Genomic DNA, 11,066 nt, shown 5'->3' with positions numbered 1-11,066 from the left:
GCTGCGACGGAGCGATACTGCATGCCCACGTTTGCAGTACTGGCGAACAACGTTTAACGCCCATATACTTGGGTTATCGGCTGCGTTGCGGCGAGTCCTAGTTAAGATCGTCCGCGACGCCATCGTCGCCGTCCGTGACGCAGAGGTTGAGAACTTCAATTCCAGTACGTGCCAAAACAGCTCGTATTTCTCGTAACGATACGAACTCGAAAACACGGCTGCTTTGATGCGCTAGTGGGCTCTTGCTTGTTAAACTACACGCGATCAGGATGCGGCAAGTGCTAGCCGCTGTTGCATATTAGCTAAAGTGAGACGCAAGTATCGACGAGGTTTCGCTTGTACTGGTCACAGATTAAGCTGTTACGTTTCATGATCTCCGGTGAGCGTGCCAGTGTCGCGCAAATTAATGCATCGCAGCTACTCTCCATCGTGCCAATTGCGTTCAACTTATCCACGATATTCGCCAGCTCGAGATACGGCGCTTTTCTCCGCTGTTTTTGTCGCAACTTAGTGATTTTATCTGGCATCAAACGAAATTACATTCTGTCAACAGCGTCGTCTGCTCCGTCGCCTGCTCCGTCGTCTGCTAGGGCATCCAGGTCATTTCAGGGGATCACAGGATCGCAGCTTCTACAAACGATATGCCAAAGAAGTAACTAAAAGCGCTTTAATATTCATAAATAATGTAAAAATAATTTTAAAAATATTAAACGTCTTTGTTATGGAGATAATTTAATTATTCATGGTTTAAAATGAAACTTTTGTCGGTTTCAATTTTCCAACGACGCGAAAACGCAGCCGTCGGCGCCATGGCAGCGCTAACGACGCGTTGCGTTTTGTATTATTTGCCTCTTTGAGGCATTGCTTGGGTGCTGGTACGGCGGACACGTGTGAAGAACTCATTCAATAGGAAGGTGAGCAGGAGTGTGTTTTGGAAGCCAACGACCAGAATTACAGCCTGTCAACATTGGCGAGTTTCAACGGGTAAGCCAAGAACACAGACAGCGTTGCGACGTCTTGTCATCTGTAAAAGCGAACGAAGACTCCTGCGCGGTGTTACTAAGCCTGGATGAATCGCATGACCGGTGAGTCCCGCTCTGCGTTTCTTTGCTAATGATCTGTATTCACACGCGCTATTTGTATGCGGCTATATAGGGATGTGAGTGGAGGCTGTCGGCATGCGGTTGCCGCAGCTATAATGCGGCGCCAAAAAAGCAGGGCCTATATTCTGCATGACAAGTGTGTTCTCATTTTCTTTATGTGCGTTCAGTATTCGCGTGCCGTGGTAAATAAAAATGGCACCAGATATCACAACAGAGTTACTCTTTCGCTTGCTAGGGCTTCGACACTCTGTGCAAAAGCATGGATTTGCATTGCGTAGAAGACGATGAGCGAGAAGTGCCGCGTGGCGGAGCGCTCGCGTTAGGCCAGCTGCGATCAGACACCGCACTATTTTGCTCAGGGTTGGTCTTATCGGATTATTGCTTGTGCCTTAATATTCGTTATACTAAATTATTCTGAGAAAGTGATCGCATGTGAAAGGCTGGTGCATATTCCTCGCCTTGTCATTTGTAAACTTATCTGTGCTTCCCCAATGGAACAGGATTTTAGGCAGTGTTATGTCAAAGTTAATCAATCTTGCGTCTCCTCAGCTGCAAGCGTTGATGCTTGCTCTCCTTCTGAGCACTGCGAACTGTCGGAGATGCAACTGCACACTTATTTAGGATTTCTACCTTTTTGCTATATCCCTCGCTTTTGCGGCCCGCATTCAAGTCTCGCCATTGTCGATGGTTTTTTTGTTACTTATTTTCACTTTGTTATTTATTCTTGGTTGCGTGCCATCAGCTGTGGTGCCGGCCATTCTCCGAGCTCGGAACTCTTCCCAGGCACGGGATCCGACCCACAGACCTCCCTTCGCCGCACTCACGAGTGTTCTTTGGTATTTTTTTGTTTCTCTTGCCCTTACTTGCATTGCCAGTCGACAAATTTGTGCAGCTTTTAATTGTATGCAGATTTCTTAAATGCGCTAGCAATTTTTCTATGATGCTAAGCTGTGCTGTGAGATATCAAGCTTCTTGCTATTGAAGGCATGCTTTTTTCCATTCTATCTTCTCAATTAACCAGGGCAAACTGGTTGCAACTTTCAATTTAATACCTAGACATTGGTGCAAGGCACCATGTTAGGAATTAATGAAAACCTGCACATCTTATATTCATATTGGTGTGCGGTATTTCAGCGAGCTCATCTTTCAGTGTGGTCATAACAGTCATTGTGACTCTTCTCAAAGAATGTATATGGGTGCATTACATAAAACCTGTTCATTTCTTTTGTCATGGGCTAGGTCATTGGTTTTTTATTTACTTATATTACATCTAATTATAGTTTTTAAAGCAGTAGACGATTTCCTCTCTTGTCATTCATGACATGGCTACAGCCACTGACAGCTGTTGCTCTGGATGTATTTATTTGCAGTTGCCAGCGGCCAGCATCTTTTGGGCCATGCGTGCTTCCTGCCTTCGGCTGTGTCATCCTTCCTGATCCGTTCATGGTAGTTATTCTTTTTGAGTGATGCATATCTTAGCTGCCTATTTAGAAACATATTTTCAACATAGGCTTGCAGCTAGGTGTAGAAATGCATGCAAACTATACATGCACTTCACAGCAGTACCTCCGCTTATAAATACCGGACCTGTAGACTTGTACAAAGTATAGTCACTGATGTAGCTCTTGACGCAGCTGCTGTTAACATATACGTGCGTTGACATTGCACACCTGTTGCCTGGTATGCATATGTGTCCTCGAAAAGGACCTATATGTTCATTTATCTCTTTAAAAACATTGTGCTCAACAATGATGGTTTACCAGTATTTATGATACAGAGAACAATTTGTCAGTCAGTAATGTAACATTGCACGATGACACCAATCCTTGTATGGCATAGCATCCTTGCAATGCACTGGGCAAGCTGCTGTCAGCACAGATTTATTGCTGGTTTATTGCCATAGCATATGGTTATATTGCACAGTTTGTACCTCTACCTTCTTGAAGCTGCATCCTTGAAAAATTTAAAATTAGTTGAAGGAAAATTCAAGGAAATGCAACAGTAACTGTCTCACATTTTGGTGGACACCTGAACCGTGATATAAGGGAGGGATATAGAAGGGAAGTAATGAAGAGCTTGCCCTAGCGGAGGGCTGATGCCCATGTTAGATGCCCCTCTTTAGTTAAACATACCTCGCAATTAACGCATTTGGTGCAAAACAAACATGGGACTTGCACGCTCATGAGCACCCTCATATCAGTAAAACAAAGTGCCAATGTTGCCATATTTCAGAGCTTTGCTCTTAAAAGCGCAGCTGACTGCTGCTCAAAGTTGAGAGCAAAAATACGTCTACTTTTCCTCATGTGCAGTCCGCGGTGATGGTGCCATTTGCAATGGTGATTGACATTGAGTCTCATGATGCGCAGTCCGCTCCTGGAGTTAGTGATTTTGTCTGTCGTGTGAATGTGCTGTTAAAATTAGTGCAGAACAATGACTCTCCAGTTCATTTTAGGTAACTGTATCCTGTGCCACATGCTACCACCCTTTTTCCTCAAATTTCCTAATCTCATTTAGCCATCTGATTGCCACCCATTCATGCATTCACCTACTCTTGGAATCCTCCCAGTGTTTTAGTAATTCTCTGCATTACACTTGCATTGCACTTCCTCTTTTTTAGATTTAGTCAAGATATCTCTGTTCCTGTTTCTTGCATAAGCATAAGAGGCAACTCAAGTGCACCATCTGGGCTTGTGATGCAAATGTGTAGGACCCTTCGTTTTTGGGTAAAACCTGGTTTCTCTCTACTGTTGCACCAAAAAAGATTCTTAAAGATGAGGTTCAACCCAATTTCTGAGCAAATGTGCCTGTAAGAAAGTGTGGTTTGAAGGTGCACAATCCGAAGAACTGCTGGAGTGTAATGGATGTCACATAATTCTTCTGACAGATTTTTTAAACAATTCTGGTTATTTTCCTTTTAATGTTTATTTTTTGTCGGTTGCTTATAATTTTTGGATAAATTGAAAACTACATGTACTGACTGGTATTTCATTCCAATAATTATACCCATTATTATGAAGCTGTGTTGGAAGGCAGGTGTGCATTTAGTATGCGTGCTTTGAATTTCAGTGATTGTTTCTGCAATGCAAAATGGAGGGCAGGTCTCTGCTGTGCAAGTTTTTTGCAATGGAGTGAAAGTAACTGGAGCAGCATTTGTTACTGTGTCACCCAGCCAAAAGTTCTCCCACAGACCACTGAGCTTCTGAATACCTATGGCATAAAGCTCGAAGCTCTGGTTGCCTTTTACGAGGTTTTCTGCATTAACGAGTGCAAGCCCAAGGGCTCAGAGCTATCAAGCATTTGAAACCATAGAGCTATACACAGTAGTGCTGGGACCGTGCAGAGAGTCAGTGTGAATTAGGTCGCGATAAACGTGGTTTACTGTAGAAAGCTAGTGTGAAAAAACAGTTGCGCTCACAGAAACTGCTGTTTTTTTCTTAATCGGTCATTGAAACAAAGAAATGCATGTAAAATTTGATATCTCGCTGATTCCTCAATTTTTTTCCAGCTAAAGACCAAGAGTTGCACGGAAGTTGTGCAAGCCACCAAGTTGCGTGTGATTTGTGCCAGGGACCTGGAGCAGGCTGGGAAATTAGCGGATGGCCAGTGGTATTCACTCAGTAAGGCAAGCTTTTTCTGTAAGTACAGTTTTTGGCATGGCATTGCTTAGGGATGCAAGCACTAAACTGACTACTCTACACCTGCCCATGCTTCAAGAACAATGAAGTACATGAAAAAAATTGATTTCCGAAAAAAAATTGCAGCTTCTGTTATGTTTTTCAGGAAAGTATTTGCCATTTGAAGGGCTCAGTGTGCTGTGAAAACCTTAAAAATTATGTGCTTGTTGTGGCTTTTTTTTTCAAATTTCTCCTTCCACGTCGATGTTGGCCTGACCTTGTAGCTTGTCTGCATGAGATTGGCTGCTACCTACAGTTCGCTTTTTTGTTGCTCCTTTATTGCCTGTCACATTCTTTGCGTGGCAGTGTTATGCAGTTTGGGAAGCAATCTGATCTGATTTCTGCATTGGCCTGAAGTGCAAGCTTTTGCATGTGAGGCAGGTTTATGGTGTCCCCTTGTTTTCTGTAACTGCAGTTTGGCCATGAGGGTTAGTCCTTTTTTTATTTTGATGCAGTGTCATATACTTCATGCATAAATTAATGAAGAAAGCACTATTTGTAATAAATGAACATTCATTATATCTGGGGCCATTATAAGTGCGCTTGACTCTAAAATGGCTGTCTTCCAGCATTCAGTAATACATCTTAAAACCTGCCGGAAGACACAACACAGGAGAAGAGATGAGCACAAGACGAGGCTGGTCTAACAACTGAAATTTTATTAAAGAAAAGCGGCAAAAGAAGACCTGCAAAGAGATTCACGCGCGCAAAACCTCAAAGCAGTGAGAGGGCAAAAAACAATCTAAAGGCACTGACATACTAGTAAACCATCTAAAAAACTAATTCCTTATAGTGAAGGTACACTGACGGTTTAGCCAGGCACGTTTTTAGCCTTCACCGATGTAAGCCTCAACTATATCAGGACAGATTTATCACTTCCCTAAACCACTGATGTGCCGCGGAAATCAGGCGTGCAAATAGAAAGGTTGTCCTCCGATTGCATTCACGAGATTGAACGTGCAGTGTCAGGTGAAAATTCGCCTCCTCTCTATACAGTGAAAGTGCTCTCAGCCAGGCGCACATTCAGATATCTGCTTGTCTGCCCATAGTAGTTTCAGCTACGAGGCAGTGGAACGCAAAAACCCGTTTACTTTAGCAAGTAGTGGACATTTTTTATCTGCTACTGTGCATAGCGGACGATTACCTGTAGTTGTATCAAGCCTAGTTTGAACGGAGTAGCAAAGGGCTCCTACCTCACTTTTAGCTGTCAAGACAACAGCAACATCATACTTTGGTGCAACTTTCTTCGGACGGTGCGAAATGGCGAGGAGGTAAGGTATAGAGCCCGCCTTTTTGTGCTGCTCAACTACGTCAGCATCATGAGAATGGTGTTCCGTTCCCTCGAAAGAGTAAAAACACGCTCTGACAGATGCGCTAGATGGGCAAGTGGGAACCCAGGTGCCATTGGCTCAGAAACCTGCTCCGAGAATGCATTGTAAACACAGTGATGGCATGACTTCCATAAAGCGGTCGTGATGCATGCGATTGCCAGCCTGTCCTTCACCAGCCTCGAGTGGTTCTACTCATAGCTAGGAGGCTTCCCGATCTTGGGTTGTGGCACCAACATAAGTGGTCGTCTGCAAAGCGCTGGTCTAAGTCAAGAAGCTACAAACGGTTATGCTTAGTGAAATTCAGACGTAAAAGATGGGCTTTGACCGCCTGCCTGAAGATTTCTAAAACGTCTTGTGCCAACTTATATGAGCCCTCCTTGTGCAAAAAAATTGGGTAGCAATCAACATAACGAAATGCTACTATGCCGAGGTCTTCCAAACGGCTTTGATGCGGTATCGACTCTGGACAGAAGAATGTCGCAGAGGAACGGTGCGACCTGGGACCCTCTGCATATGCCTGATTTCTGATGTAAATACCGCCTTGCCAACTCACAAAAGTGGAGTTCTGTGGAGTTCTAGTTTCTTGTGGACAGCAACCTGGGCAGGTGCTCTGCAGTGAGCATTGACATGTAGGGCCTGTACTATTCATTGTCACATGATAGACCTCTGAGGCATGTGCAAACTGCATCAGGGTGAACAATGAACATGGTTTCACAGATGATTGCGTGATTTCGGTTGCTGGCTTCATGGGGCCATTGTCCTTTTACTGCAAATCTGCATTTGTCAGTTAGCAGGGCAGTATTTACACTCAGGTCGTACCTTTGCTCAGCAACATTTTTTTGTCTAAAGTCGATAAGGCATTAGAGCCCTGTTTGGAAGACCTTGGCATAGTAGCATTTCGTTATGTTCATGACTACCTAATTTTTCTGGACATTGAAGGCTCAGATAAGTTGGCACAAGATGTTTTAGGAGTCTTTAAGGCATGCAGCCAAGGCCTGTCTTTTACATCAGAATTGTCTAAGCAGAACCGTTAGCAGTTTCTTGATGCAGACCTGCGCTTTGTGGACGACCATGTTTGTCAGGGCTACAGCTAAAGATCGGGGAAGGCTCTTTTTAGCTACGAGTTGGACCACTCGTTGCTGGGGAAGGATGATGAAGAGGTGTATTTGTCGCTGGTTAAGGTCAGTAAAGATGGAAACACTTGATGGGTGTGCAGTCGTGTGCATGACATCAGCTTTACATAAGTCATGCCATCACTACTGAGGACGCATTCTTGTAGCAGGTTTCCAAGCAGCTGGGTTCCCACTTGCCCATCTCAACAACCTGTCATAATATGTTTTCACTCGCTCGAGGGTAAGGAACACATACTCGGATGATGCTGATATACCTTAACTCCACAGTATTTCACAGTGTCAAGAAATTCGCGGGAAAGCGTAATGCTGATGTTGCCTTAACAGCGAAGTGCAAGACAGGAGGCATTTGCGCCACCATTAAAAAAAAGGCTAGATAAAACTGGGTACTTGTCCACAATGGACAGTGTCACAAAAAAAGGTTCACTACTTGCAAAAGTAATGGAGTTTATTGCGTTCCACTGCCTTATGGCTGCAACTAATATGGGCAGACAGGCAGATATCTGAATTTGCACCTGACTGAGCACTTTCACTCTATAGGGGGAAGGCAAATTCTAATCTGGCATTGCACGCTAAATCTTGTGAATGCAAATCTGAGGATGACCTGTCTCTTTGCACGCCTAATTTCCACAACACGTCAGTGGTTTACGGAAGGGATAAACCTGCCGGTAGATAGTTGAGGCTTACTACATCGGTAAGGCTAAGGACACGTGGGCTAAGCCATCGGAAAACCTTCACCGTAAGGAATTTGCTTTTTAGATGATTCATTAGTATGCCAGTGACCTTTGATTGCACTTCGCCCTTTCACTGCTTTGGGTTATTGTGTGCCCGTATCTCTTCGCGGGTCTTTTGTGGCTTTCTTCAATGATGCTGCCGTGGTGGCTCAGTGGTTATGGCGCTCGGCTGCTGTCCCAAAAGACGCAGGTTCGATCCTGGCCACGCCAGTCGAATTTCAATGGAGGCAAAATTTTAGAGGCTCGTGCACTGTGCGTTGTCAGTGCACGCTAAAGAACCCCAGGCGGTCAAAATTTCTGGAGCCCTCCACTACGGCGTCCCTCATAGCCTGAGTTGCTTTGGGACGTTAAACCCTTACAAATCAAATCAAATAATCAAAATCTTCAATGAAATTTTTGTTAGTCCAGCCTCTTGAGCTCATGTCTTGTGTGTTCTGTCTTCTGGCTGGTTTTAAGGTGAGTCAGTACTAACTCGGCCAGTCGTAAGCCTTGTTCAGTATTACAACATTTTGAATAAAGTGAGAACTTTACTAGGCTATGTTGCCGGGGATCGTGTCCGCAGCAGTTGTGGGCAACTCAGAAGAGATAGCGTCATACGATTGGTTGTGTAATTGGAAGAGGATGATGTGCGGATGCTGCGCGAAAAGAAAATTTCGTAATCGGATAATTATTCACAGCCAAAAATGTCCAAAAAGTGGCTGGGCCAGAGAAAAAGTGCCGCGAAATTTGAAAACGCTGAAAGTAGGTAGAGCTACAACGTAGCGCCAAGTTTGAAAAACTGGAAGTATGGACAAAGCCAAAGCTTGGCGCCAAGTTTGAAAACTCGAAATGAGCAATCACGTGACCAGTGATAAGTGACCTATACGTAACCAGGAGATAGCAAAAATAATGGTAAATTAGAGGCAATTAGGTAATTATCGAGAACCAAAAGGCAATGAATGAGAAGGCAATTAGACTGAGTGGGTATTCAGTGAGTGGGCAGGAACGATGCATGGAGGAAAATTTGAAAACTCGAAATCGTTGCTGGGATGAAATGAGGGTAAAAGAAGAGTTAATTGATAACCAATCAAGTCAACGAGAAAACAACCATGGCGCCAAATTTGAAAGGCGACCAGTGTCGAGGAGGTGTCAACGCTTTCACATTTTTTTTTGTGCAGGTAGCAGCGGTGATCTCTGTTTTTCTTTTTTTCAGCCAAGACAAAGACCACTTTTCTTGGCTCATGGGCGATGTATCTAGGAACCTGCGGCCAGGACAATGCTGGACAGCATGCATCAGCAAGCTCGAAAAAAAAAAAGCACGAAACAGTAAATAAAAATTGGTCATTTTCATTTCAATTCTAGTGGTTTTGTGCACGAATTACTCTGGAATGCACAAAGCTTGTGTTAATTGACAGACGACCATTAACAAGCTGTGCATTTTTGTGCATTGCCTACTCCAGAACACAAATCCTGTGTTAATTGACAGGTGACAGATTAACGACTGTTACACAGTGTACGAGCACTACACCAGACACACTACAGAAGACAAAGCAAACTACAGAAGACAAGACAGACTACACAAGACAGACTATAAAAGACAAGACAGACTACAGAAGACAGGACCGACTACAAAAGACAAGACAGACTACAGAAGACAAGACAGACTACACAAGACATGCCCAAAATACGACAAGACTACAGACTACAGAAATTTTCTGTCTTAGAATCCTGTAGTGTGTTTTGACTGGGGAAGGCAAGGCAAAATCTCCTAATAAGGTGCTTTTCTGTTGCAGTCGGTGCTGCAAGGAAAGCACTAGGGGCCCGAACTTCGCGAAATTTAGTGCTGTTACTGCGACTTCAGCCATGGCGAAGCGCACCTGCAAACTATTTTGCACACCCGATTATTAGCCACATGAATAATTTTATCAAGCCACACTGCGAGGGGGCAAGCGGGGCGTCGTGTTTCTTGAATTTCACCATGTGGAACCACGTAAGGACGGGTTTTTTCGTCCTGGATTTTTCGTCTAGTTACGTGCACAGGAGGTATTACTTTGCCTGCATTTTTTTCGAAAGTGCATGTATTTTCCCAGATGGAGCCAAAATTTGTCGAGCCACAGCGGTGAGGGTAATCGCGTTTTCGAAATTCTAAAAACTGATATGGCTAATACTAACGACCAGCTACAGGTCTCGGATTGCAACAAGTAGCCTGACTGTTATAGTTAAAAAGCTAATTATCAGAAATTAGTCAAGCGGCTAACTAGATAACATTATTGACATATTATTGTCGCCAACGCAGGTATTATTGTGCCCCAGAAGCGCCTTCATATCTGAAAAAGCCTATTTAAAACAAATTTGGTTCGCTTCCATCGAAACGCCTGGCATATTAAATTGATATCAAAGTATGAAGTAACGATCAGACCCGCTTCACTGATCCTGCTGATATCAACAGCAGAGTGAAGCAGTTGCTGCAGCCGAGGTATCATTACGTACCGCGCTCGGAAAGCAAGGAACCATGAGGCCTGCCAGTTTCTTATTCTACCAGTTTTCCGGCACCAAAATCCAGCCAGACCAAGCCACCTGGAAGCTAGAGGGTAGCGGCGCCACCTATGAGCCGAGGAACCAGCTAATGGCAGCGCTCTACAACTTATGTTTCGATTCGAGCAGCGTGATCAGTTTATCTCAATGCCCCAAGTGCTTTTACATTCCACTAAACTACGAATACTACCTAATGAATGTCCCGGATATAGAAGCCCCGTGAGGATTTTCACAAATGCTATTATCAAAGACCTGAAGCCCAGCGTGCGGCTTGTCTGAAATTTCCTGAGCCTCTGTGTGCTTCTCGGCGAGTTCGTCACTATGATCTTTCGGAATCGTTGTACTACACTTGGCGGTGCCACTGCGAACGCGCACATGCAGGCGGCCAGGACGTCAGTGGACAGGTACGTGCGCGGTAGTGGCCGCACTTGACAAGGCGTCGCGCTGTTGTATTGTAAAATACAGTGCCGCAAACACCGGAGGTGAGCAGGCGAGGTCGAAAGCGGTGAAGTCGTGCCCTCTGCCATGCTCGTCACAGCAGACGACGGAGCAGCGAGCGCATCCCGCTTATGTGAGCGAA

At 44.5% G+C, this 11,066-nt stretch overlaps 1 long non-coding RNA gene across 2 annotated transcripts; it reads left to right on the top strand.

Annotated features, from left to right (window-relative positions):
- The first annotated feature begins 883 nt into the window (after positions 1-883).
- On the top strand, positions 884-9,287 carry LOC144099635 (uncharacterized). 2 transcript variants are annotated; one of them, XR_013307455.1, is made up of 4 exons: positions 884-1,085; positions 2,474-2,549; positions 4,609-4,738; positions 9,165-9,287. It is a non-coding gene; the product is annotated as an uncharacterized LOC144099635 (long non-coding RNA). The 2 variants fall into 2 exon arrangements; XR_013307460.1 differs by lacking the exon at positions 884-1,085 and adding an exon at positions 1,858-1,939.
- The last annotated feature ends 1,779 nt before the right edge of the window (positions 9,288-11,066 follow it).

The sequence above is a fragment of the Amblyomma americanum genome, chromosome 1 (genome assembly GCF_052857255.1).
Source record: "Amblyomma americanum isolate KBUSLIRL-KWMA chromosome 1, ASM5285725v1, whole genome shotgun sequence".
Lineage (NCBI taxonomy): Eukaryota > Metazoa > Arthropoda > Arachnida > Ixodida > Ixodidae > Amblyomma > Amblyomma americanum.
The sequence above is the reverse complement of the archived record's forward strand: the minus strand, read 5'-3'. Positions and strand labels throughout refer to the sequence as shown.